Genomic DNA, 25,383 nt, shown 5'->3' on the forward strand with positions numbered 1-25,383 from the left:
ACTCCTCGTTCCCCTTTTCTCGTCGCTGTCAGGAAGCTCCAGGCTTGGTCAGGTTTGCCTCGTATCGCCCTTGGAAAGTTTGCTTATGCTTTCCAGAGCCGTGAACAAGAAATGACCCGGGCTGGGCTGTTCTCGGAAGGTAGGCTGACTTGAGCTTTGTTTGCCTGTCTGGACTGGTTTTGTCTGCTTGGGGGATTTTCAGGGCTGGGCTCTGGTTTTATTTTCTTCAAATTTATTTTTATTTCATTAGACTCTAACTGGACTCTCCTCCCTTCCCATTTCCTGCCCATCAGCACCGCATGCCCCACACCTTTATCTGACTGGCCTGTGGCTTTGCTATGGTTGGTGTGTCCCGAATTGCAATTCCTCTGCCCTCCCGAATAAACTCATCTTTCTGACAACTTTGACCTTGCCTCAGCTTACCTCTTTTTGTGGGTTGACAATAGCAACTCCCTTTCTGTTCTGCTGTGTCCGAGCACAGACTCAAGGCCCCTGCCTACAGTCCGAGGCCACCCCGGGCGGGCCTGCGTTCCGTACTGCTTTCTGGAAGACGTGATCAGGAACTTACTTTATCACAGAAAGCACGTGTCAGGTCCTCTTCAGGGAGAAACTTAAGATGGAAGCACGTTTGTGTGGGGAAGAGAGAAAAAGAAGGCCTCTGTGTGTGCATGCGTGCTCCCGTGTGTAAATGCAGGGAGAACAGCCCGGAGCCCACAGAGAAAATCGGACGTTCCGGGTGTTCCCAGTGTTCACCTCTGGGAGAGGGAAGGGGGCTTGGAGGGTCCGGCAGTGAAGTCCTACCTGTACTCAGCTGCCCGCTTTTATTCTGTTTGCTCGTTCTGTTAATGGCTGTCACATTTTGTTTAGAGGCTGTACGTGTCCCAGAATTTCTAGCGCCCTCCCGGTTTCTCCCACAGGCACCTGACCTTGATTCCAGCTGGCTGAGGCCACGTCCTTGTCTCCGTGGTTTCTAGGACGTGTCCGTCTCCCAGGCCACACGCCCGCCACTTCCCGGAGGCAGGAGCTGTTTGTGCAGGTGTTGATCACACCTTTGGAGCATGAGACCTGGGGCAAGGGGAGGGTAGACGGGGGGGGGGGGGGGTGCTGGTTGCACCTGCCCTGGGGCGCAGCCTGCTGAAGGTCAAATGAGACACTGGGGCTGAGCTGGCTCCAGGCCAGACTCAGGGTCTCTTCTGAGGGTCAGCCTCAGCTGTGGATGTTGGCGGCGGCTCCTCGGTGCCAGGAGGGGCGGTGCCTGACTGCCCCTCCTCCCCACCGCCCCCTGGCCAGGCACGGTGTGGGCGTTCCCACCCCTGTGCCTGCATCTGGTCCGAGAACCATCAGGCGGGCTGGATCAGCCCCTGAGTCACACGGACTGGACCCCACATCTGTGCCTTCGCCTAGAGGCGGGTCAGCTCAGACGTGGCGGCATCTGGCTGCCCCTTCCATTCTGCAGGAAGGACAAGTGGACAGGACAGCAGATCTAACACGTCTGTGCTGAGGAAGGAACTGAGCGACAGGAGGGGCTCGGGGAGCACGCGTTCCCGCAGCTCTCGTCTCTGTTCTTGCTCACATTGTGACGGCACCGTCGTCCCCACTCTCTAGACTGGCAGAGAATATCTGCCGTTCCCGGTAGCAGGTCCAGAGTGGAACTCAGAGCATCAGCACAGCCCGGTGAGCCCTGGCCCGAGGGCCTCGGACCCCAGACAGAAGCCGACTGTGCGGAGAGTCCTTCCTCGAGAGCCTTCCCCGCTGTGGGTTTTATTTGCAAAAGCAATACACGTGTGACAGAAAGCTAAACGACGCTGAAGTGCATCAGCGGAAAATGGAGGTGGCCTGGAAGTCTCTCTCCTTCAGACGTAAGGACTGCTGACAGTTTGGCTTCTCTCATCTGTGACATTGTCCTCTACACAAATAGAGGTACCTTTCTACGCTGTCTCTGCGCGCACACACACACACACACACACACACATGCATCTTAAAGGGCGCATACTGTAACTCAGGTCTGCAGCTTGCTTGATTTCCACTTTTCATTTGGACATCTTTCCATTTCATTGGCTCAACTTCATTTTTATAATGCATTTACAGTATGTTTGTATTACAGTATGTTTGGAAAAATGACTTATTTTTGGAGTTTGTGTAAGACATACATAACTTCAAATTTACCGATACCTACCCTATTTAAATGCCCAGGTCAGTGGCCTTAAGCACGCTCACACTGTCGTGCAGCCATCACCACCGTCCCCCTCCAGAACGCCTCGTCATTCCACAGGGGAAGCCCGAGCCCATCAGCACGGACCCCGCCTGCCCCCTGCCCGCAGCCCCGGGGGGCCGTGTTCTGCTTTCTGCATCTGTGACTCCGACTACGCCAAGCACTCCGTGTGAGTGGAACCATACAGTGTTTGTCCTTTTGTGACTGGCTTATTTCACTTCGCCAGATTCTTCAAGGCTCACCCACGTTGTAGTGTGTGCCAGCATTTCCCTCCTTTTTAAGGCTGAATAATATTTCAGTGCACTTTGAAGAAACACAAGGTTGATTCCACAATCCAGAAAAAGCCCTAATAAATGATCTCTTCTCTTCTCTGCTTAGCAGGGCAGACCTCAGAGATGGCAAAGACACGAAGGGACACCCTCACCCCACCTCCGGAATGTGTGCAGTGCCTCAGACTTCTTTCTTAGAACTGAGTGTTGGACAGTGTCCCTGGCTGGATATAAACGCAGTAAAGATACCATTTCTGGTCACAACCCACTTGCTCTCCACAGGCAGCTGCAGCTGTGCGCTGACACGTGGGGCCGAGGGCAGAGCCCTGCTGGGGGACGCCCAGCTTTTCATGACGATGCCCAGGACTGCCTCCCACCCCCAGCGGGAACTGAAGCCTCTGGCTGTCTGAGCCGGAAGTGACTTACTCTGAAGGGTGTCTGCATCCCAGGGAGATGGAGGGGCTGTGCAAGTGCCAGCCAGACCTGGGCAGGACTCTGGACCCTGCCCCACTTCAGCCAGAACCGCCCAGACACATCCAGTCTCTAGGTCAGGCCTCCTGGATAAGCTTTTGTTTGATGAAGGGTTTCTGGGTGTTAGGAAAAGAAAGACAAAACAAATTCAACTCAACATAATCAGATGTTTCACAAATACCAAAAGTAAATGCAGAGAGGGAAGGGGTTTATTCAGAATCACAAGACCAAGGGCGAAAGGGTGACAGTGGTCGGGCGCCCCTGACCACGCCTGCGCCTGCCTGGCCCGAGGACCTGGCCTCTCCGATCTGGCCCCCGGGGCCGTGCCACCCGGTGTCCATTCAGCCTCTTTTCACCCTCGCACTTGGCCTTCGTGGCTCAGAATCAGGGCTCTCCAAGGTCCTTGATCTTGGGGACCTGCTTTGGTTTCACACGACAGTGAACCATACCTGCCCGATGGCAGGTGCCCGCCAGGTTGGTTTTTAGTGTTGACAGTGTTGAAAACAAAGGCTGTTGGAAGCACGCCAGAAACTTCAGGGGACGATTTGTTCGCCCAGTTTACGCTGGGCGTGGAGCCAAGGAGTTGCTAGACCCTAAAGGAAGCAGAGCCAGGTCTGTGCGAGCAGCTCTCGATTCCCGTCAGAGATGCCCCCAAGTCACTTCTTACTGTAACCAGCTCTTCCCGCAGGGAGTCGGCCCACGGGCTCCCGAAGCGTGAACAGCTGCTGACGCCAGCAGTCTGGGAGCGTCAAAGTCATCAGGAGGAGGGGAAGTCTGAGCTGGAGCCAGAAGGAGGCCCGTGGTCTCGGGGGGGCCCCGGGCGCCGAGGGGGCGAGGGGGCTTCCCGAATCAGGGCTTGGGCACAACCCAGCACGACGGTCCTGTCAGTTACAGGCCACCCACCCCCCACCCCCGGCTTCCCATCTGGTGAAAAAGGAGGGTGAATTTTATGTGGGTGTCTGTATTTTTAGGGACCCGTTTCCAAACTAAGCAGAATCACCCGGGGCACCTGTACAAAGCAGTGCCTGGATCAGGATTGCCAACAGTGAAAGTCTACAATTGATCTTTTTAACAGGCTCCCTGAGTGACCGCGACTCAGCAATGCCACGTGCTCTGTGCCCCCACACGCCCTTCGTATTCCTTACACTCGCCGATGCACATTTTTCCATATCTGCACTTTGAGGTTGAGGTGAATCTTACAATTGATCGTTAATAATAATGATATAAATATAAAATAATAAATTATGTAATAATAATGTGATTATCTACCCTCCCCCCAAAAAAAGTGGATAAAGAACTGAATCCTGCATTCAGTGGTACTTCTGAATTAAGGAAGCACGGCATCGCACGTCTGTGTTTCCCGCAACCTGATGAAGTGGGTGTTGGAGAATTGTTTATCCCTCTTCCCAGAAGCAGCAGGCTCGAGAAGGCTGGGCAGGATATTGATTTATTTACTCAGCCGATATTAATAATAAGCATGCTCCCCACGACAGGTGCTGGGCTAGGCGGAGGTGCGGCCAAGATGAGTAAGGAGTCGGTTCTCGTCCGCAAGGAGTTCCCAGTCTCCTGGGGACACAGCTGTACCCACGGCTGGACCAAACGGGGGGCCCGGAGCCCCCGTGGGCGCCGTGGGGAAAGAGTGATCAGCTCTGACTGCGAGTTAGTAGCGGACCCACCTCCCCTCCTTCCCACTTTTGCTCTGCGGCCCAACCCCCACGCACCCGAGGGGCTGACCAGAGTCAAGGCCATGTGGAGGGACGAGCTTAGACTCCGGGTTACAGTCTGCATGTCACCACTTCATTCAGCCAACAAATATGCTCTGAACACTTTTCATCAATGCTGAACCTGGCACCAAAAAAAAAAAAAAAGATGGACAGGACAGACACGAGTTCTCATTCTTGACACACGGATAGTAAAAAAATTTCGGTGTATATTAAATTCTCTGGAAGAGGAACATATTGTAGCATCCACAGGAGACCAGGGTCTCTGACCGCATTTTGGTGTGAGGTTAGTCCCTTCAGAACCTGAGATTTTGAGGCTGAGATTTAAAAGATCAGCAGAAGTTGTCCAGGCGAAAGGAATGGTCCAGGCAGAGAGAGAGGGAGAGAGGGGTTCAGAGCAGAGGGAAGAGAGCAGACAGGCATCGCATTTGAGGAGCTGGCAGGTGCACCACAGCGAGAGCTGGGAGATGCTGGGTGACTGGGAGGGTGAGGACGGCCGGTGGAGGGCTGTGTCTCCACACCTTGGAAGCCTGGCTGAGAATTTGGGACCTTCCTCCAGGAAGAGTGCAAAACCACTGAAAGGTTTTTTTTTTTTTTTTTTAAATACTCATTGTGGTAAAACATCCGTGACATAAAGTTCACCATTTTAGCCATTTTAGGTGTACAGCCAGAACTGCATATCTGCCTGGTATAGGCAGTGCTGTTCAATCTCAGGACTTCCAGGTGAGGAAGGCATGAGAACAAAGGGCAGTGGCGGGTACACGCTTGGAAGGCGGACTTCTGCAGACTCTGCTGACACGTTTCATAAACTCACTGCACAGCAACAAGTCGTCACTGAACAGCTCCTGAGGGAAGCACAGTGAGTGTTAAATTCCGTCAAACAGAGCCCGTGTGCAGAGATACGGATCCAGAATCCGTTTCTGTCATGGAAGGATAGTTTGCATTAAACCGTTGCTTGTTGGATGAGGAACGAATGAAGACAGAAATGTAAAAATATAAGCTCGCTTTCTTCATTTTGTGTAAAAGCTAAAAATGATGCTCCTGAGTTTTGAGAAGAGTTTGTTTTTTTAACATTTCTCCGTTCACCTCTGTGGGGACCCCTGTGAGACTGTTTTGCCTTATACATGTTATTGGCACAGAGCACAGAGACAGGTCACATGCCCGGGCCTCCCTGCTGGTGGCACCGCCGTCTCCGGGATTTGGATACATTAACAAGCAAACAGCAAACTTGAACTTGGAAGGGAGACAGTGTTCCTTCACGATGCTCACAGGCCTTTACTGCGGGTCATCGGTATTTCACACACAATTTTTGTTTAATCTCAGTTAAGGAAAGGACGGAAGTACCAACAGAACGGCGACTGTCTGCGTTCAGTGCCTGTAAGCACCCAGCGAACAGTGCGTCAGAGATTATTTTCCTTTGTTCCTGCGTCATGTTTGTCCTAATTCTATTTATTGAAATGTAATTTTATGTTTGTTGAATCTAGTAATGAAAATAGGAGTAATTATTTGTACGTCTTAAAAAAAACTTGACGGGCTGGCATACACGAAAAATAAAAGTCTTCACCCGGGAATGTGTGGGAAGCATCGCGCTGAAGGATGTGGTGTCCGGAGGGAGCTGGGGGTGGGTGTTACGCATCCACGGCACCTTTTGGTTTGCTGGCTTAGGTTTCCTTCTGGGATTTGGGTTTGTTTTCTATGAACCTGGTTTCCCTTTAGTAGGTGTAGTGGGAATAAACCTGGAATCCTGGCCTGGTGTCTAGAGGGACCATTTCAACAGGCGAACAAGCTGTCCTGGCCGAGGGCCTGGGCACGGGACGGGACATGCTGTCGCCCTCTGGTGGTCAGACAGAGACCCGCACACACTCTGCTACCAGAGATGCCTTCCTCTCATTCGCTCTTTTTTGTTTGTTTTAAATTGAAGCATAGCCAGTGTACAATGTGGTGCCAGTTTCTGGTGTACAGTATAATGTTTCAGTCATACATGCACATACCTATATTCCTTTTCATATTCTTTTTCATTGTAAGTTACTACAAGATATTGAATATAGTTCCCTGCACTGTACAGAAGAAACTTGTTTATCTATTTTACATATGGTAGCTAGTACCTGCAAATCTCGAACTCCAAATTTATGCCGTCCCACCCCCTTCCCTCTCTGGTACCCATAAGTTTGTTTTCTGTCTGTGAGTTTGTTTCTGTTTTGTGAATAAGTTATTTGTCTTTTTTTTTTTAGATTCCACATGTAAGTGATACCAGATGGTATTTTTCTTTCTCTTTCTCTGGCTTACGCCACTTAGAATGACAATCTCCAGGTCCATGCATGTTGCTGCAAATGGCATTATTTTTAAAAATTTTAATTGCTATTTATTTTCATAAATGTGAGGTATTTCAAAGGGCTATAAGATGCAGCACCAAGTATATACATTTTAAAGAAATTAAACACAGAGCTGTGCACTTACCAGTTCTATGCACCAAACATGAACAAGTACAGTAGCAGGAAGAAGCAGGCTAGGAAAAAGAGGCACTCTCTCTATATATAGTAAATTTCTTCACAATAGTTCCTTAGTAGCGTTATTTTATTCATTCGCTCTTGATCCTTAGAAAACGCCCGTCTCTTTTGAGTCACAGCCCGGCCCCACACTTACAGCCTCCCCTCTTCCACACGCAGTTTCTTAGGGACGCCTGCTTGGGGCTGATTCAACTTGCTGCATATTTTCATCAGCTAAGATTTGATCCAGTCTTTCTTGAAGCCTGTGATACAAAAAATAAAGCTTTTTCCCCCCATGTGTCAAATATAGGTAATACTGAGACCTTGAATATGCTCATGTGAACAACCGTCCTCGCCTCGCCAGGACTGGTACTCCCTTGCGGGGCCACCCGTGCCTGGTTGATGATCCTTGCTTCAGTCTGTGCTGAAGATCCCAGTTCATGCGAGTTTTCCTGCTGTTTTACATTGTGTGCTTACGGGGCAGTGATGTAGGTTCTGTGAGCAGGTTTCTACGGCTTGGCTTCCTTTGCTTCCTGCCCTGCCCCTTGTCACCTCTCTTTCTCTGTCCTTAGCCTGTGTCGTCTTGTGGAGGGAAAACCGGCATTAGGAGTGGGAACCCGGCTCTGAGCAGGTGTAGACGCTGGTTCCAGGCAAGTTACCTGTGTCACCTCGTTGACTTCACCTGACGGCCTCGGGCGGGAGGTAAGGACTTAGAAACGGCAGGTGTGCTCACTCTGCTCCGGTGAGCTTAGGAGATGGGGCTTTCTCATGATGGACGCTGGGAAGGAAGGAAGCAACGGAAACCACACTGCCGCTGGTCAGCCAGGTCCCAGAGGGACCCTGACCCTCATCGCCCGCGTCTCCGCGGCAGCTTCCCCCGAGTCTCTGCAGCTCCCGTGAGTCGCTGCCTCCTGAGCTCCCTCTCAGTCCTCTGCGAGGGTTTGAGCCCCACAGTTTTGGATCTGAGGCTTTAAAAAATAATATTCAGAGGATTTTTTTTTATTACAAGGAAAATAAATGCAAAAAACAATTACAACCTTAAATCTAACCATCAGGCAGCCCTGTGATTAAGTTAAGGATAAAAGGATAATATATTCCTCCAGCAAATATGTGTTGAATTTCCCGTTTCTTTTATATCCAACCACTGTTCTAAGCCCTGGGGACAGAGCAGGTTACAAACAAGAAATATTCCAGCAGAGAGCGTCCATCCGAATGCCTGGGGGTGAGACAGGGATGAAGATACAAAGATGAGGAAATCACAACCATGGTGTTGCGGGCTGAATTGTGCCCCTCAGAACTCACCTGCAGAAGCCCTAAGCTGCGGCCCCCAGAACGTGCCTTTCTGTGGTTTGTTACATCCACGCTGGGCTCCGCCCCAGCCCACCCCTCTAGGTCTACAGTTAGACCACTTCAGTATTGACACTGCTTTATCACGCGACCACCTTTTCCTTGCCATTGGCTGAAGCTAGTTCTGCATGTTTGTTTTTTTAACCCCCCCAAACAGCACCCCTCCCCAGAGCGACTGTCCTCGAGTCCTTTCCTGTGTAGGACGCCTGTTGCTTTTATAGAAGAAAGATAGTCGTTTGAGAAAAACATCATGGTGTCGCATTTCCTGTTCTCAACGCGCTGTTGGAATTGCTCACTGTCCTCTGGTGATGAAGGTGATTTTTCTATCAGCTGGAGCCTTTCTGACCTTCTAGGCCGCTTGATCTTTTTGCTTGATTATTCCAAAGATTCTTTGTGTTAAAAATCCAGAAATTCTATTGAGATGTTAAGACAGAATTTGTTATTGATTGTTCTGTGTCGGATTTCCTTTGAACACCGCTTTGACCTAGCGGACGAGAGTCTTCCTATTACCTGAAAGCTCTGCTAAGAATGCTAGGCTACCGCTTGGAGATCCCAAGTGTGTGACGCTGAGTCTCCTTCCCGTCTTCCGCGTCAGTCATGTTTCCCCGCTCTTCCACGTCGCCTCTGGCTTCCTTCCACCACATTTTACTCACGTCCCTCGATCCTGTCCTCACGGCCCCCTCCTCTGTTTTCAGGAATGTGCAGCTTCACTCGTGTGCCCCTAATTGGGCCTTCAATTTTGTGGTGCTTTCTTTCTTCTTTCACTTTCTGCCATGGTTCTACAAACTCAGGGCTTTTTTTCCCTCCTTTTTTATCTCAAAATATCTTTTCTGTTTCTGTTGCAAAATAAGAAATCACCTCTCCTTTATCATCATCATCCTTATTATTATCAATGTATGGTGCTCTATTAAGTCATAATTTTATCCATTTCATGGCAGAATTTTCAGCTGATGGTGTCTTTTCCCCCCATTGTTTTTCCTCTTCCTTCTCCCCTCACCCCTCCTCCCCCCCCCCCACCCCAGTATCTTTGGAAAGATTCCGAGTGGCTTCTGTTTGATGATGACTCATTTTTGTCCAGGGGAAATATTCCTGCACCATCTATTTCTATTGTTTATTTTTTGAGCTGTAGTTGATTTACAATGTTTTGTTAGCTTCTAGTGTACAGCATAGTGATTTAGTCGCGTGTGTGTGTGTGTGTGTGTGTGTGTGTGTGTGTGTGTATATACACACATACATATTCTTTTTCATTATGGGTTATTACAAGATATCTAATATGGCCCCCCATGTTGCACTGCAGGGCCTCGTTGCTTATCTATCTGACACGCAGTAGTGTGCACCTGCTAATCCCAGACCCCTGAGTCCCACCCCCTTCCCCTTTGGTGACCCGAAGTGTGTTTTCTATGCCGCACTATTTTAAAGAGGCCTTTGTAGGGAAGTGGACAGAACTGGCTTCCAGGCTACGAGGAGTCCTCCCTGTGATGCAGGATTGTTGGTGTGAACACAGTCTCTTCACGGCCAGCCAACGAGGACGACACACTGGGGCCGTCAGCAGTCTGACGACCAGTCATGGCTGCTGCCTCCAGCCGCCTGCTCCCTGCTGACCCGGACCCCCCTGTGCTGGGTACCTCGGCACGCCAGCTCTTCTCCCTGGAATCTGGTGCCAGTCTGGCCCCGGGGAGTCTCCCACCACCCACCTACTCGTCTGATCTCCCTGTTTCAGATAAGGGCCAGCTGACTTTTCTCTGAGGCAGCAGGCGAGACTGTGCAGAGCTGCGCCCGGCAGTGCTGTCTGAGCCCCCGCGCGCAGGCAGCCGTCCCTGTCTTCCTCCCACACCTCCGCTCTCCGGGCGTGACGGCCCCGTGTTATCACGTCCTCGGTTTGGGGGGAAGAGCTGTCGGCCCGTTTTGCAGATGGTGCAGTGTGTCAGAAGTCTCGGGGCTGTGACAGCCCTCTGCCCGGACCCCTGAGTCCCCGCATACCTCTCCCAAGTTATCGCCACGCTGCAAACTGGACGCTGGTGTTTTCTCATTTCAAATCCTTGAATATCTTCTCTTTGCTTACAGAACACATTTCACTTACAAGATCTGATTCTGTGTATCCTACAATATTTCCTTTTTCTGGTACCTTAGCCAGAGGACACACAATTTCCCCAAATCTTTGGAATCTGTCCTTATATCTTTGCCCCTGACCTTCCTTTTTCCAGGACTAGCTTCACCTCTGTGTCCACCTCATACATATTAACTCGTCTCTTAAGACGTAGACCCATAACCCACAGCAAACATCTCCCAGCTTCTCGCCCTGGTCCCCTCGCCCCCGACGTAGGAACAGAAACAGCTGTCCCTTCCTGCGAGATTCCGTGTACTTACTGGGCTGAATCGCGATGACCTGTCAGGCTGCTAACCTGTTTGATCCAGCTGAATGCCCCTCCTGTTCCAGGAGCACGTTTTGTTCATTTTGTTCCTTGGTTCTGGCCAAGTAACCAGCAAGCTGTGAGCAGGGGAAGCGGTTTGCTTGGCGAACGCTGCTGAGCTGAGTGTGCCCTGTCCCTGGAAGTGGGGCCAGGAGAGTGAGAGAACTTGAGAGCCGGTGGGACCCGAAAGGGCCAGCCTGACCTGATTCCTGGCTTTGTGTGATTCTTCTCGCCCAAATGCTTTGCCCCGAAATTCCAAGGATGTTAGATCAGCGTCCTCCCCTAACTAAGGCAGGCAGATGAGTCTACATTGTGAATAACTCACTTCCTTTCATTAAGCAGGAGGGACAACAAAATTTTCCTTGGAAGCGGATTTTACTTAGTGCGGGAAGCATCTTTTGGCTGAGAAGCCATTCACCCGTGCCTGGCGTCACCGGATGCAAGCACTGGGCTCAAACGTGGTTGCATCTCAGAGTGGGAGGGGCCTTAGTGAGCACCTTATTTTCCAGATGAGGAAACTAAGGTCCAGAAAGAGAAGGTGCTTCCCAGGGGTCCGGAGGCAGGTGGTGTTTCTGGAGCCGCAGCCCAGGTTTTCTAGCTCAGAGGTTAATCCAAACCTGACCTGCTCATGGTCCTCTTTTACTGAGGAAAGTCCTGGAGTTCTGATTAAGAATTAGAAGAGAAATTAGAAAACAAGAGAAGATAAAACATGCAATTAAACAATAAGATATTTCCTTTTATGACCCCTTTTGATAATATTCCCAAATGGTTTTTGTGGTTTCCACCCCAAACCGTTTTTTGTCTGCGTATTTCAAGTGCGTTCTCATGGAGCCCCCTCTGTGTGCCGACGTGCCGGGGGTCCCAAGACCCTTCACCTCTTCTCAGCTGTGTCAGTTACTTCCTCTCCATGCCCCCCCCCCGCCCCCGCCAGCTCCTGCGATGATTAAAGCACAGGCCTGGGTAGAATTTAGTGCTTGGTCTCCTCCAGACACGGTTTGTTTCTCCTGTTCTTGGAATGCAATGCTATTTCCTTTTGATTTCCTCCCTCCTGCACAGAGAGCTGACACTGCCCCTTTGTTTACAACCGTAGCCCTAAGGGAGTGCCACGACTTCATAGAGGGCGTTTTTCCCAGTCTTCTCATCTGTTCTGCCGCCAGCTCTCCCGGGCTCTGTGGCAGCGCTCAGGTTCCCTGACACACCGCCTGCCTCACGTCCGGGGGCTGCTTAGCGCCCGTGGTGGGCAGGGACTTCCCTGCCGCCTTCCCGAGAGGGGCAGCGCGGGCGCCAGGCACCCCTCCTGCCCCCTCAGACCGTGCGGATCAGCCAGGCCTGTTTAGGCACGCGAACGGGCCGCCTGTCGCTAGCCCTTGGGTGGCTGCCAGGGGCCCGCCGCTTCCCCGGAAGCGCCCGCTCGGTGGTTTCTCTGGTTCAGTAGCACCGGTGTGACCAGAACGTGGTCAGGCCATTAGCAGCAACTCCAGGAACGACCACTCAGGGATGAAGCAGCGGCTTCCCAAAGCGCCGGCTGCCCGCAGGAGGGAGAGGAGGTGAGTGAGCGGCCTGGGGGGATGTGGGGCCGGACGCTTGCTCAGGACCAGCCGTTCCCTGTTAGCTCTCGAGCAGGGGACCCCAGTGGCTGAGGCGAGCGTTCGTTCTCACGTGTATTCACTCCCTCTCCCTTTGGCACACGGACGCACCAGGCATCACAAGTCTCAGAACTCAGGAGGGGACTCGGGATGCCATCCAGTCCAACTCTATCATTTTGCAGATGAGGGATCTGAGGGCCAGAGAAGTGACTTGTAAGTCAGGGGCAAAGCCAGAACCAGAATGTGGGTATCCAAGATCTTAACTCACCATTTATTTTTTTCAACAGAATATTCTGGAGGTACCTGAGTCTTTTTCTCTGGAAGGGTCTGGGCTGCATGAAACGATAGTGTGTGGTAACTGTGACGTGGGTGTGCTTCCAACCTGAGCTCAGTTCCTGCTCAACCACTGTGTGGCCCCATTGCCTCATCTTTGGAGCAGTCATTCTGAGAACCCACTCTGAATAGTGAGGCTACAATGATGTGACCGTACGGAGCACTTAGCAGGATGCCGGGCACACGGTGATGCCGGGCACGTGGTGAGGGCTTGAAGCCCGGTCCACATTCTTGGGCACAACCGGTGGTCATTTTCATGTTGACAGCTTGTTGCCCAAGACCGAACGCCACCTGCTTACACGTGTGAGATGGTGCAGCTCATTTCAGCTGACCTAAAGTAGACCATTGAGAGCTTGAAGGGACACCTTCTCGGGTTTTCACTTGAAGCAGGATGTTGGCAAATGGGGGAGAACTCACTCGTGGGCAGCCAGACTGCAGAAGGTGTCCCGTGTGAGGGGCTCCGAGCTGAGGGTCCTCAGAGCAGGCAGGGAAAGCTCAGGGGGCCCGGTCAGGGTCTTCTGGTGGGTGAAGGGTTGGCACAGAGAAGGGAGGTGAATTCCACGTTGCAGGTGTGTCCTGTCTTTAGGCTCCAGTTGTTCTCTGTCTGGCTCACACCCAAGGGCTCAGTGCTGAACAGACTCAGCCTCAGGTTTTCAAGACCTCGGAGTCTCCTAGGTGAAGTGCGGGTCAAAGGTAACGTGAAACATCACTGCCTCACGACGCCAGGCGCCCTTCTGTTTCTCTAGGGAAGGACCTGTCCTGTCCGATTGGAGCCAGTAAGCTCAGACCTTCGCAGACCAGAGCAAGGTGAGACCAGAGCTGCCAGCACCCGGTTTCTCACTGGAGAGCTTAGAAGCGCCCCCCAGGGCCGTCTGCCCGGTGGCTGGCCCATCCGGCGTGCACGCTGCCAGGGGAGCAGACTGGGGGCCTCTATGGCCCCAAACTCGGGAATTTTACAAGAGATTCTCATGATCTCTCTCCTTCTCCCTTCTTTTTCTTTCCCTGCTCCTCTCCCTCCCCTCCCTTCACTTCTGTTTTCTCTCCTTAAAAACATCAACCACCCTTACCTTTGACAGTTTCTCTTGCTTCCCCTGCATCCTCTAGAAATTCCTCTCAGGGCTTATAAACAGCAGGAACCCACGTTCCTAGACCCACAGTGGATTTCCTCTGGCCCTAACTTGTCAAACAGAAAACTTGACATGAACTAAATCATGGCCATTTTGGACCCTAGAAGAGTGGTAGGCTCAATCCCGGGGTCACAGAAACACTGGGTTTTGGTGTCACTGGACACAGACTGCTTTCCCTGACCCCCCAAGGACATCTGGGCCAAAACCACAACCTGTGCTTAATGCATGAGTTGAAATTCTTAATCAAGTCCTGGAAGAAAAATCAAAGGCCTTTACGGAAGAAATCACATGTAAGGGAAAACGACTTACCTTTTCTAATTTTTAACAACTTTTCAAAAAACCTGTTTTTTGAAAAATCTTATTTCATTTTTTTGGATATTAAGGAAGTTGATCTTTGACATGAGAAAGGAGGGATAAGAGATGAGAAAGAGGAAAATAGAGGAAATGGGTAAACGGGAGTTTTGAATTGTGGTCACTGAGAGAGTTCTGCATAAGACAGTGTGTCCACCACAGAATTACCCGTGACATCGTTGTGACCTTGTTTAGCCGTAGTTTCTTCCTCTTTGAAGTGAGGAGGCTGGCTCAGATGATCTCTGAAGGTTCCAGCAGTTGTTAGCCAGTGCTTTTGTGAAGACGTGAGAATAACAAGTCCATACACCAGAATCAAGGAGGTTGATGATGGTTACTACAGACTGGATTTTAAGATTAAAAAAGCCATTGATAAGTAACCACAAAAAAATCAAAAGGGATGACAGTTCAACTTGTGGGCTAGTGGCAAAATTATTACACAAAATCCAGAGACTTCCCCATGCAAACCATAGCCAATTATAGAAAATAATGAAGAATGTGACTCAAATAGAAAAAACAAAATAACTAGGAATCAAGTTACCAAAAAAAAGTTCTGGATCTTTATGAAGAAAGCTATTGAAGGACACAAGAAGGTCATATTAAGAGACGATACAAACGTGGAGAGGAAAATCTCATTCTTAGAAAGATTCCATCATCCACATGTCATTTTTTTCTTAAACAAAATGTGTAATTTCAATGTGGAATTAGTCAACAGAGCAGTAACATTATTTTTAACTTGATGGAGTAATTTGAAAGTTATTTTGTAAAACAGAATCATTGTGAGGAGCCATGAATTCTGAAAAAGACTGATGAGGGAGGCTTGATTATTGTGACTGGGAGGAGCTTGTCAGTTCAGTCGTGTAGTAGCGGCCCCGGAAGAGACTCACAGAGAGCGGACGGGAGTAGAATCGCACTGTGACCCAGGACGAGGCGGGCACACCAGACTGGGATGCAGGTGCTCCGGGGAGCATGCAGACTGTCCCATCTGTCCTCCCCAGGGGGTCCTGCCGTACATGGAACATTGGCGTGACCCTGATCATCTCCAGTTCCTTCCAATCACGTGTACTTTTGTTTCCCTTCTACCCAAGGCTCAATTTTCTAAGAGAACACAGACATGAACTCAGACACGTGCCTTCTATATGAGAAGCCTAGGCGTAGAGAGTGTTGGGCATGTCTGTGAACTCAGGAAATTCATATTTCTGGCTGGGGCAAGAAACAGTTTTCATGTCACTGCTGGGAACTCAAGTCTGTCACAGCTTTTCAGAATAGCCTCCATCCTAGGGCTGAAATAATCAAGGACAAAACCGTCAGGGAATAGAGACAGTTAGGTAAACAGACAAAGCAAGCAAGCCTCTTGAAGGAAAACCAAACACGAGCAATGTGAAAAGTAGGCATTGAGAGCAGCCATGAATTTTGGCTGTTAGATGAGCGAGCACGAAGTGAGAGGCAGGCCAGAAGCAATGGTAAGGATTAAGGACGCTAAACGTGCGTGGAATGCTTAGAAACCAGCAAGGAATGGTGACTAGAAAAATAGAAAACTGGGTAAAGTGCATGAGACAAAAAAGACCAATGACCATTAAAAATATTCCACCTCAGAATAATTTTAAAAAGACATAGTAAAACAAATAGGAAATGTTATTTACTCATACTATTTGCAGACATAAAAACAATGGGCAATAATACTAATGCGATACTGACTAGTGTCAGTAAGAGGAGAGTGTGGCACAGCGGCTTCTAGAAGGGGCAACTGGGCAAAACCCATAAAAACCTGAAATGTGCATGTAGGTCGAGATTCCCTTGTAGGAGTTTGTACAAAAGTAAGCACTGAATACACTTCTAAAGACACATGTCTAGTCATACAAGGCAAACATATTTGAACAGGTAGTAAAGAATTTCCAAGATAATATTTTAAGTAGGAAAAAAAAAGACACAATGGAGCTGGTTATGAAGTATGAGTCTCTATTTTAAATTTAAAATAAACATTTACATAATTTTATTTACAAAGGAGAAGAACTGAAATCCGCTCTGAATTGAGAATAGTGGTTACAACTGAACAATGGGGCTATGGGTTTTTTTAATTTTCCATGTTTACCTTTCTTTATGATTTGAAATTTTCTGATGTGTATTATTGTTTTATAATTAGCAAAAATTGTAATAGATTTAAATGAAAGTAAATGATAAAATTCAAATCTGAGAACAATTTGGTGTATTTCCCTCCTAGTCTGTAAGCAGCGCGAACAGCTGCTCCCTTTAACAGGGATTCTCTGGGAGGATTATAACAAGCCGGCCCCCACTCTGGAACTTCCTTTCAAGGAGCCTGGAAGAGCCAGTCACCTTGCCTCCAGATCTTTTCTGTTGAGCCCCCTCCCCTGTGAGGGGCTGTCCTTATTCTCCGGTTCTAAGGGTTTGACTCCGGGCGCTAGCCCTCCCCTCGGGTGCTCCCAGCCCCTCCCTCACCTTGGCACCGGCTCCGTAGGATGCGCTGATACGGAAGCCCTGAACCAGAGCTTGATAGGAACAGAAGAGGAGCCGGGGCTGGGCCCGGGGAGCAGGAACGGGCAGTTACCGAGCGGGGCGCAGGGCCTGGGCCGGTGAGGAGTTGCTCTTTGCACGAATCCTCGAATCCTCGGGCTTCTGACTTTGTCTTGCTGATTCTTGCCATCAGGACTTCAGGAACCTCAGCTCCGTAACAATGAGACTCGTCCACGTGATCCTCGCCGCTCTCCTTGCCGTCTTCCAGGTGCTGCCCGGTAAATACCAGCCACGACGCCCTTTCTTGTCACTGCTCTGTTTTCTCCTTCCCTAAGTCCGCCGTCGTCAGAGAGTAATGCAGTAGGGAGCTGCTCGTCTCCACACCCCAAAATAAGTCGCTGAGAAGTTAGACAGTTCCTTTGAGAGCTGGTCGTTGTGTCTCTGTGGCACTAACAGTCTTGTCAGGGAGTGATCTTGGGCTCCCTCCCCTTTGCTGCAAATGAGCTGGATGATCTGAGAACCAAATTAGTTGAATCATTTTATTTGTACAAGTCGGTGTGGAGACTAAAGTCCTGACCAGAGACTTGTCACTCACACCGTGGTGGCGACTTTGAGTTCAGCTGGGTGGTCTTCTGTCCGATGAGCTGTGAGAGCTGGGATGGGGTGCGCAGCGGGGAGGTGGGGTGATTGGCGAGGTGCCCCGGGTGAGGTTACTGGCTGAGCAGCACGGCCCGGTGGTCCCCGTGGCGGGAAGGACCACTTGGCCAGTGGTTCCACTGACAACGACGACAGCCGTCAGGGTGAGGGGGAAGGGACGGGCGGGGACAGCTTGCCGTCGGTGTGTGCTTGGGAGGGACGGGATTCCACCTGGACGGTGCGAGCTCCAGCCTTCCCCATGGAACCTTCAGCTTCTACAAACATCTTTCCATTTTTCAGATGGCACTAGGGCGCTCAATTTTGAAAGACCCTGCTATCTTCGGGGTGGAATCTGCCTGAAGCAAGGGGCGCCAAACTGTGAGCCCTTCAGAGGACCCTGCCGAGCGCTCACCGTCTGCTGCAGAATTAAGGGGGGCTGATGGAAGCCCAGCTGGGGGGGAGTCCTGGCAAGAGAGCTGGGGCATGGCCCCTCTTGTGCAAATAAAAGCAAACAGCCTTGTCAAGTCTGCACGATCAGTTACTTTTTCAAGCGCATGGATCAAAGGGACGGTTGTTTTCCACGAAGGGGTAGGCAGTGGGCGGGAGACAGGTATGAGAATTTTACATTACGCTTTAAGGTTTGCGGAGCGTTTGCGTTCACGTAACATGTGTCCTCGTTAAAGCGCTTTGGTCTGTCAGTCCATTCCCAGGCGTGGAAACCCAAACTTGGCACAGCTCAACAGCAAGCCCCGCTGCCGACAAAGGAGGAGTGCAATTTGAGACTCTTTTTTTGGCTCTTAGACAATGGTCTGTTCACATGGGAGGGCAGTTACGGTTTCCTTGATCTCAGGGAGGCTGGATATGAAAGCATGCAGTACGGCGGGTCAAGGCGAGGTGAGACCAGGCCTTAGTCCTGGGACCCGCCACTATGCTGAGTGCGGGGGAGCACGTGCTCGGGGGCGCAGTGGTGCTGGGGCCAGGCAGGATGGGCGCCCGTGTGTACAAGACACCACCTAGAAGCGCCAGCTCTTCTTGGAGATGTTGGAAGAAGCCTGTAGGAAGCCAGGATCTTCAGTCGAAGGTCTTATGCCTGAGGCTGGAGCCCTGGGATGGGTGTGATTTTGGGTGTCTTTCTTGTCCCCTTTCCCGTGCAGGGCATGACGCTTGCTGTGGCTTGCTGAGTAAGTCCTCTCTCCACTGCTGATGTCACCGTCCCCCCTCCAGGGAGGCAGCAAGCCCAACATCACTGTGGCTTTCTGCAACTTGCAACGCAGGTTTGGGGCGGAGGGGGAGGCGGGAAATACTGCAGGGTGCGGAGAAGGTGGGGGGCAAAGAGGAATGACAAGGTGCATGGACATTCTTCCAACACCGACTCAATCATTTGGGTCCCAATCAACTAATAACTAAAGAAAATTCAGAGCGGGTTTTCCGGCGACCAGTGGGCTGTTATCAGCGTACCCCAGCGTCTGTAAAGACATCGATACAGATACGAATGTAGTTCCCCAGTTGTTCATTCCTGCATCGTCTGTCTGCAGGGGTTACCGCTCGGTTCTGAGTACTGCTGGGATCTGAGATGCTAGTCCACAGGGTGCCCTGTCAGAAGAGCTTATCTGTCCGTTCGTACAGCGGTCTACTACCACCAGGGGAATTTAGGAACCAATGAGTAATTTAAAAATAGCCCATTTCCTTACTTGTATTTCTTCACCGTGAAGTTGAAACCTCCTCCACTCTCCCATGTCTTCCCCACCACTCACAGCCTCACTGCCCCCTCCCCCGGGGCTCCTGGGGAGCCGCAGCCCTCGCTCCGTGCTCCTAGCCCTGCGTCCCTCGCCCTGTGCCTCTGGCCCCGAGCCCTGAGCACTGAGTCCTGAGCTCTGCGCCCCTAGCCCTGCACGTGGGTTAGTTGTTTATTATCAGGGAAAATAGATACCAAATTTTTTTAAAAAGTGTTATTACTAAGGGAGGGCAGAGCTCAGTGGTAGAGTGCCTGCCTCGCATGCGCAAGGTACTAGGGTCAACCCCCAGTGCCTCCATTGATAGTAAATAAGTAGGAACCTAATTACCTCCCCCGCAGAAAATAAAAAATAATTTTAAAAAAGTATTATTACTAACAACTATAGAAAATGGATAAACAGCAAGGTCCTACCATGCAGCACAGGGAACTACACTCAGTATCTTGTAATAGCCTATAATGAGAAAGAACATGGAAGGAATGTATCTATGCACAATGAGTCACTGTGAACGCCCCTAGTCTCGTTTCCCCCTCGCACACCTTTAGGGGCAATGCTCAATCTGCGTAAGCTAAGGCTGCTTTGCTTCGGGCTATAGCAAGGCCATAATGATCACCTTCAGTATGCACCTCTTGATTGCTTCTCGCTAATTGTGGGAATGTCAGGTGAGTAATCTACCATCACCCAGGACGGGAGGGAAGGCACAAGAGTCCTTGAGCCGGCCACTTCTGAAGACATTTGCTGCAGACAAGATTCACTCAGAGTAAGGGCGGGGTCATTTGCTATGAGGAGCCCAAGATTTTCCAGGTGAGAAGTAATTGAAATCTCGCCCCCAGCTCCCTGGGAGTCTAAGCTGGGGTCGGCTGAGCCAAACCCCAGCGACAGAGAGCAGGTTAACTAAGATTAAGGGGTAGGTGGGCGGACGGCTGCCAGCATAACGGACACCAACTGGGGCCTGTGTGTCCTCCTGTCTCGCGGGTCCGACTCAGCACTGGACGTGCAGCAAATCAGTCCTCTGTCGTCAAGGGCTTTGCAACGAGTAGATATTGTCGAATAATCATTAGGACCAGGCGCCTCCATGCTCTGTTTCTCCCCAGACAATCATGAAAAGCCTTTAACGGTGTATCCCCAGCACCCCCGAGACGAACTCTCCTTTCACAAATCCTAACTCAGGAGCGCCACCTCCTGTTCCAAGCACCTGCCTCCACCTTCCAGGTGAGCTATGACATTGTCCCAGTGGCCCCCGTAGGTGCGGGCTGCGCTGTGACTGCTTCTGGATCACTGTCCCCTCAGCCCCCCCCCACCCCGTGAGTGAGTTACCCTCTAATGCACTGGCCCAGGGTCATTCGGAGCGGCCGGCCTCGTTTTCGGGCTCAGTATGCCTTCGCAGTTGGTGGCTCTTCCATTCCCCACCTCCTCCGACGGCAGCGCTGCACCCCGCCTCCAGGCAGGGCCTGATTTGGGAAGAGAGCTGGTGTTTATTCAGGCTTTGGCTCAGGAGGAAAGCCCCTCAGTTTCCACCTACCCTGCAACTGTGCTACGCTTGGTGGTATGAGAGCCGGGAACACGAGGTCTCATTGGTCATGAGACATCACCGCGGCCGGGACGGGGCCCTGAATCAGCAGGGCCATCCCTGGAACACAGATAAATTCCACTGGTCAGACTCAGCGGGACAGGCCCTCAATAAGAACCTGGCCTGGGGACACAGGAGCAGCTGCACCTTGAGCAGATTTCAGACGTTTCCCGGGACCTGCAGGGAGAAGGGAGCCTTGGGAGGTGAGCCCTGGGGGCAGGTGATGGTCTTCCTTCTACTCAGTTCCGTCGTACTGAGTGCGAGGGTGATTCCTGGAAAAATAAAAGACTGTTTTGTGACCGCACCTGCGCCCGGGGTTGAAGCAGCAGGCCGCAGAGACTCCGCGTGAGTAAGTGGGGGAAGGTCATGCAGCCCGTTCCCAGGCCTCCCCGGAGTAAATGCGGCGGCAGTCCCGGCCGCTCTTGTTTCTCCTGCATCATCACTGCTGCTTAATTACTGTTCTTTCCTGGTCCTTGACTCACCGAGTGCTAGCGAAGAAACGCCTCCAGCATGGAGCAGCCTTAACCATGGCTGCTGCTTACTTCACGGGTGTTCGGGCCACACCTGGACGTTCTCCTCCACGTGTGGTCGCGCTGATCAGACCTATAAAAGCAGCAGCTCTGAACGGCTTCTTATTCAACCGCACTGTAGTGCCATTTGTTTTCTCCTTTCCAGGAACTTTTCCGAGGTCTCTTCCGAATCAGCGCCATGAAGTTATTTTGCCTTTTCGTCTTTGTGGCCTTCTTCATCTGCCAAGTAATGCCAGGTAAACCCTCTCAGGCGTCTCCCTTCTGTAGAGGAGTCCTATTTCCTTTCTCCAGTCTGCTGCACTTTCAGAAGGACACCCTGGCTCCCCACCCCAGCTCAGGGACACTAACACGGGAAGAACGAGAGCAGGGACATTTCTCAAGGGCTTCCCTGCATTTGCACCTTCGGACTGTCTACACTTGAGGCACTGAGAAGGAACACTGACATCGACGGGGGAAGAACCTTGGACCTGCTTTCTTGTCCAGTCTGATGACACCCCTGCACATAGGTCTCCTTTCTTAAAGCTTCCGCCTACTGATGTACGTTGGAGCTCTGTCCAAAGTTTACCATTTGCCTCATCCTAGAGGCATTGTCTTGAATGAGTGGCTGTGAGAGCAAGAAAAGAGGACACTTTGAGGTTTGTGGAACCATGGCATCCTGGGGAAAACGCAGAGGTGTATCCTGCCCGTATCTTGAGCAAAAGGTGGCATGGATGGTGAGAGAGAGGGAGGCTGGAGCCTGAGTCCCTGCCTGATGGTTCCCTGCGTCACAGAAGTGCCGAGTGTCCCGGGCTGCTTGGGGGAGCAAAGGGGCCTGTGTGCGAGCACCGCAGGGCTCTGGCTGGGCACCGGGAGTTGGAACCTTGCTTCCTGCAGAAAGTCAGCAATTCTCTTCTGCTGCCATGTTGTGCTTCGTACTCACCCAGCGTGTCCTCCACTTCTCCCTCACTCTCTACTTCCTCCGAGGTCCTGTCTTAATAGAAGCTCATCTGATCAAATATTCCCTTCCCAGGTCACACTGCTCAGGGCTTCTCGTGCCTTCCAGAGAGTCGGTTCACAAAACTGACAAGACCGAGCTAAGGGGTCAGGAGCCGGATGGAGCGGCGTGCCCCCCACCCCGACCCCCTCCTCCTCTGCTCTGGGTTACCCGCGGCCCGTTCCCTGTGGAGCCGCTGGGCAGGGTGACTGATTTCATTGTGTCCCTCGGATGAGTGACCAGAATCAGCCTCCTCACTGAGCTAATTTTCAGTCAGAGAGGAGGCAAGTGTAGACCCTGGCGGGCTGTGAGTCTGTATCCTCTCTTGGGGAAGAAAAAGGAGGGGACTCGCAGGCCTCCTCACAGAGAGGTTCTTGGTGCAGCACTGGGACGGTGATGTTAGTGGCCCCCAGGCTTGGGGGGCGCAGGCGCCAGAGCTCCTCTGTCACAGCTGCCGTGATCAGCACAGAGGGGTGTGGGCGGCCCTGCCACGGCAGCCACAACCGCTCGGCGTGAAGACAGGGACACAGGAGCCGGGCTGAGCAAACTGTCTGCTGGAGGCCCAGTTCCAGCCCCTGCCCTCGCAGCAGGCGGGGACAACAGGGCTGAGGCCCCGAGTCGGGGCAGCAGGGGCGTGGGAGCCTGGCGTGGGCCCCAGGAGGGGTGGCCGTGGCCCTTGTCCAGGCTGAGGCCAGTGAGAGCCGCCCCCCGACCACTGCAGCCTATGCCAAAGCTGGCGGTCTCTGCGCGTGGTCCGTCACAGACAGGCGGGGCTCGAGGCCCTCCTCCTCTCTCCCACCTGCTAGGAGGCAGGAAAGCAGGCTTTTCAGCCTGGCTTGGAGCCAGGTGGGATTTTCTTTTCTCTTTTAGAAACCTCTCTCCCCAGCTGGTACCCTGGCTACTCTGGGACCTTTGCTTTAGGGACTTGAATTTTAGGTCTTAAACCTTATTTTTTTTAGGACAGATCTGATAAACCCTGAAGGCGGGGTTCGTCTCTAAGCCTGGGAACTGTGAGTGAGCTTGAGCCGGTTACAGCCAGTCCTCAAGGGGGCCAAGCACACTGTGTGCGTGTGTTTGCACGTTTAGTGAGTAGGCGTGCAGTCTCCTGCCTGGGCTAGGGCTGCCGTACCGTCCTATTTGCAGTGGGCTCCTGTCCCAGGAAGATAGAAAGACAAAATGTTAACGCGTTGCTTCCCAAAGACATTATCTGACGACCCCACAACGCGCATCTCAGAAGGCACAATTGCAGGCTCTCTGTCCACCCAAGAGGAGTATTTAACGCCTCTGAGCCCAGCTTCCAAACGAAAGCACAAACTATTTCTGCTCACAACAAGCTCTTGAAGACTGGCATCGTCCTCCTGTTTAAGGAGCCAGGAGAAGGGACAAGGTGGGAAAGATGAGGTGTGTTAAGACAGAGCTTTCATGAGCAATACATCTGGGGGGTTCCTGGTGGGACCGAATTATTTCTTCCCCTGTGTAGGGAGCTTGAGCCTCTTCCAAAAACAAACATAGTTTTTGTTCTCCGCAGGTTATGAGCACAGCGAAACGCTTCGTTTCTGTGACTCACATGCAAGTGTGTGCCTGAGGAGGAAGAGAAATTGCATTATTCGCAGGCCAGGGCTATGCCCTGGGAGGAGCTTCTGCTGCACAAGGATAAAGTGAGCTGAAAAATCCACATTTGGTGGAACGACCCTGAATGAGGTGCATTGGCGAGTTCACGTTTAATGGATTATCCTTGAATTAAACTGGAAAGCTGAGACCTCGTTATATTGTTCTCTTTATCAGTTTCGCTTATTTTGTCAACACCCATTCATTTATTTTGAACACCTGCCCTGGGCTGGAAACTCTGCTGGTGGCCTGGGATGTGGAGTCAAGGTCTCCTGTGCTAAGAAACTCACAGTCATGGAAATCTTACCCAAGTTGGGTGGGTCAAGGATGTCTTCCCAGGGAAGGCCATACAGGAGTCTTTAAAAAATGAGTAAGAATTAGGCAGGGCAAGTTGAAGGACAAGTGACTAAGTGTGTTCCAATGTGCGGAGAACAAAATGTACGAGGGGACTCTGCCAGAAACACGGCTGCCACTATGTTCGGGGAGTTTGAGAACCAGGATGTGATGAGATGAAACCAGAGAAAGTATGGCCAGTGGGTGGAGGATGGGAGACTCTGAGGAAGTTCTACTTTACCCTTTTAAGCTACAGGGAAAGGTTGAAGAGTTTTAGCTTGAGGTATGAAGAGGGACTGGAGAGGCTGGAAACCCAGAGGACTGGAGGGTGGTTATTTAAACCAACTTGGGGTTTAAATTACTTGGGGGAGCAGAAGCATGAGGGTCTGGTCACTGGAGGTGGGAGGTGAGACCGAAGATTTCTGATAGGTCTGGCCCCCTGGGTCCTGGGGATTTCCAGCAGCTGAGTCCTTGGTCTAGAGCCTAAAGGAAAGATCAAGAGAGTGATTTCTGAGACATTAGGATTCTTATGGGTGAGACTTGAAGCCTCCCAGGCCAGGCATCCAGCAGAGGCTAAAGTAACAGAGTTGAGAATGAGAAGGTGGGTCTGTCCAGGAAGCCGGCAGGTTGAGAGGTAAACTTGGTAGCTTCGTCTGGAGCCATTCTGGCAAACGGCCCTTCTGTTTCCCTCCTGGTATCATGGCGATCAGCTCAAAATTGCCAAAGATCCCTGGGGTAGAAACTATCCTGATTCTGACTCTAACGCTAATGCCTGTTTCAATAATTACGTCTAACTTGAGTTGAGGGCATTAAGGGTTGCCATTTGGCCTCTGACATCGGACCTCCTCAGGGACAGTGGTTTCTCTCATGATGAATCTTTCCCCATTGTCCCCAGGTGGTGGAGAACACGGTGTTCCCCTCAGGCATGAATTCCTTAACGCCTTGGTGAAAGGAAGGCCCCCTGACCTTCCCAAGGTCACGGTCAGAGCACAGCTCTGTGGTCACGTGTAGTTAAGTCAACTTCAGCTTCCGTCCCTCTTTGGATTCCTTCTGCTGAGGTGTATTTCTGATATTCTGACCCTTCGACTTCATTTACTGAATTTGTATCTAAGTCAGCCCAGCACCTCCCTGAGCCTCCCCCACAGTGGAGCTGGATTATTCAACCCAGAGTCGCGGGTCGCTGTGCATATTCCCGTGTATCTGGCCTGCTCCAACGC

General features: G+C 51.4%; 2 long non-coding RNA genes across 3 annotated transcripts; both read left to right on the forward strand.

The window, feature by feature from the left end:
• Positions 1–1,089: 1,089 nt before the first annotated feature.
• On the forward strand, positions 1,090–6,275 carry LOC141575170 (uncharacterized). Of its 2 annotated transcripts, none has more exons than XR_012502559.1 (3): positions 1,090–1,920; positions 2,194–2,381; positions 2,591–6,275. It is a non-coding gene; the product is annotated as an uncharacterized LOC141575170 (long non-coding RNA). The 2 variants fall into 2 exon arrangements; XR_012502558.1 differs by having other exon boundaries at positions 2,594–6,275.
• A 2,553-nt stretch (positions 6,276–8,828) lies between these two features.
• Positions 8,829–23,984, forward strand: LOC105067713 (uncharacterized). The gene is made up of 6 exons (XR_835187.3): positions 8,829–12,464; positions 13,583–13,643; positions 16,977–17,061; positions 17,720–20,364; positions 21,398–21,488; positions 23,754–23,984. It is a non-coding gene; the product is annotated as an uncharacterized LOC105067713 (long non-coding RNA).
• The last annotated feature ends 1,399 nt before the right edge of the window (positions 23,985–25,383 follow it).

Source organism: Camelus bactrianus, chromosome 26 (genome assembly GCF_048773025.1).
Source record: "Camelus bactrianus isolate YW-2024 breed Bactrian camel chromosome 26, ASM4877302v1, whole genome shotgun sequence".
NCBI classification, from domain to species: domain Eukaryota; kingdom Metazoa; phylum Chordata; class Mammalia; order Artiodactyla; family Camelidae; genus Camelus; species Camelus bactrianus.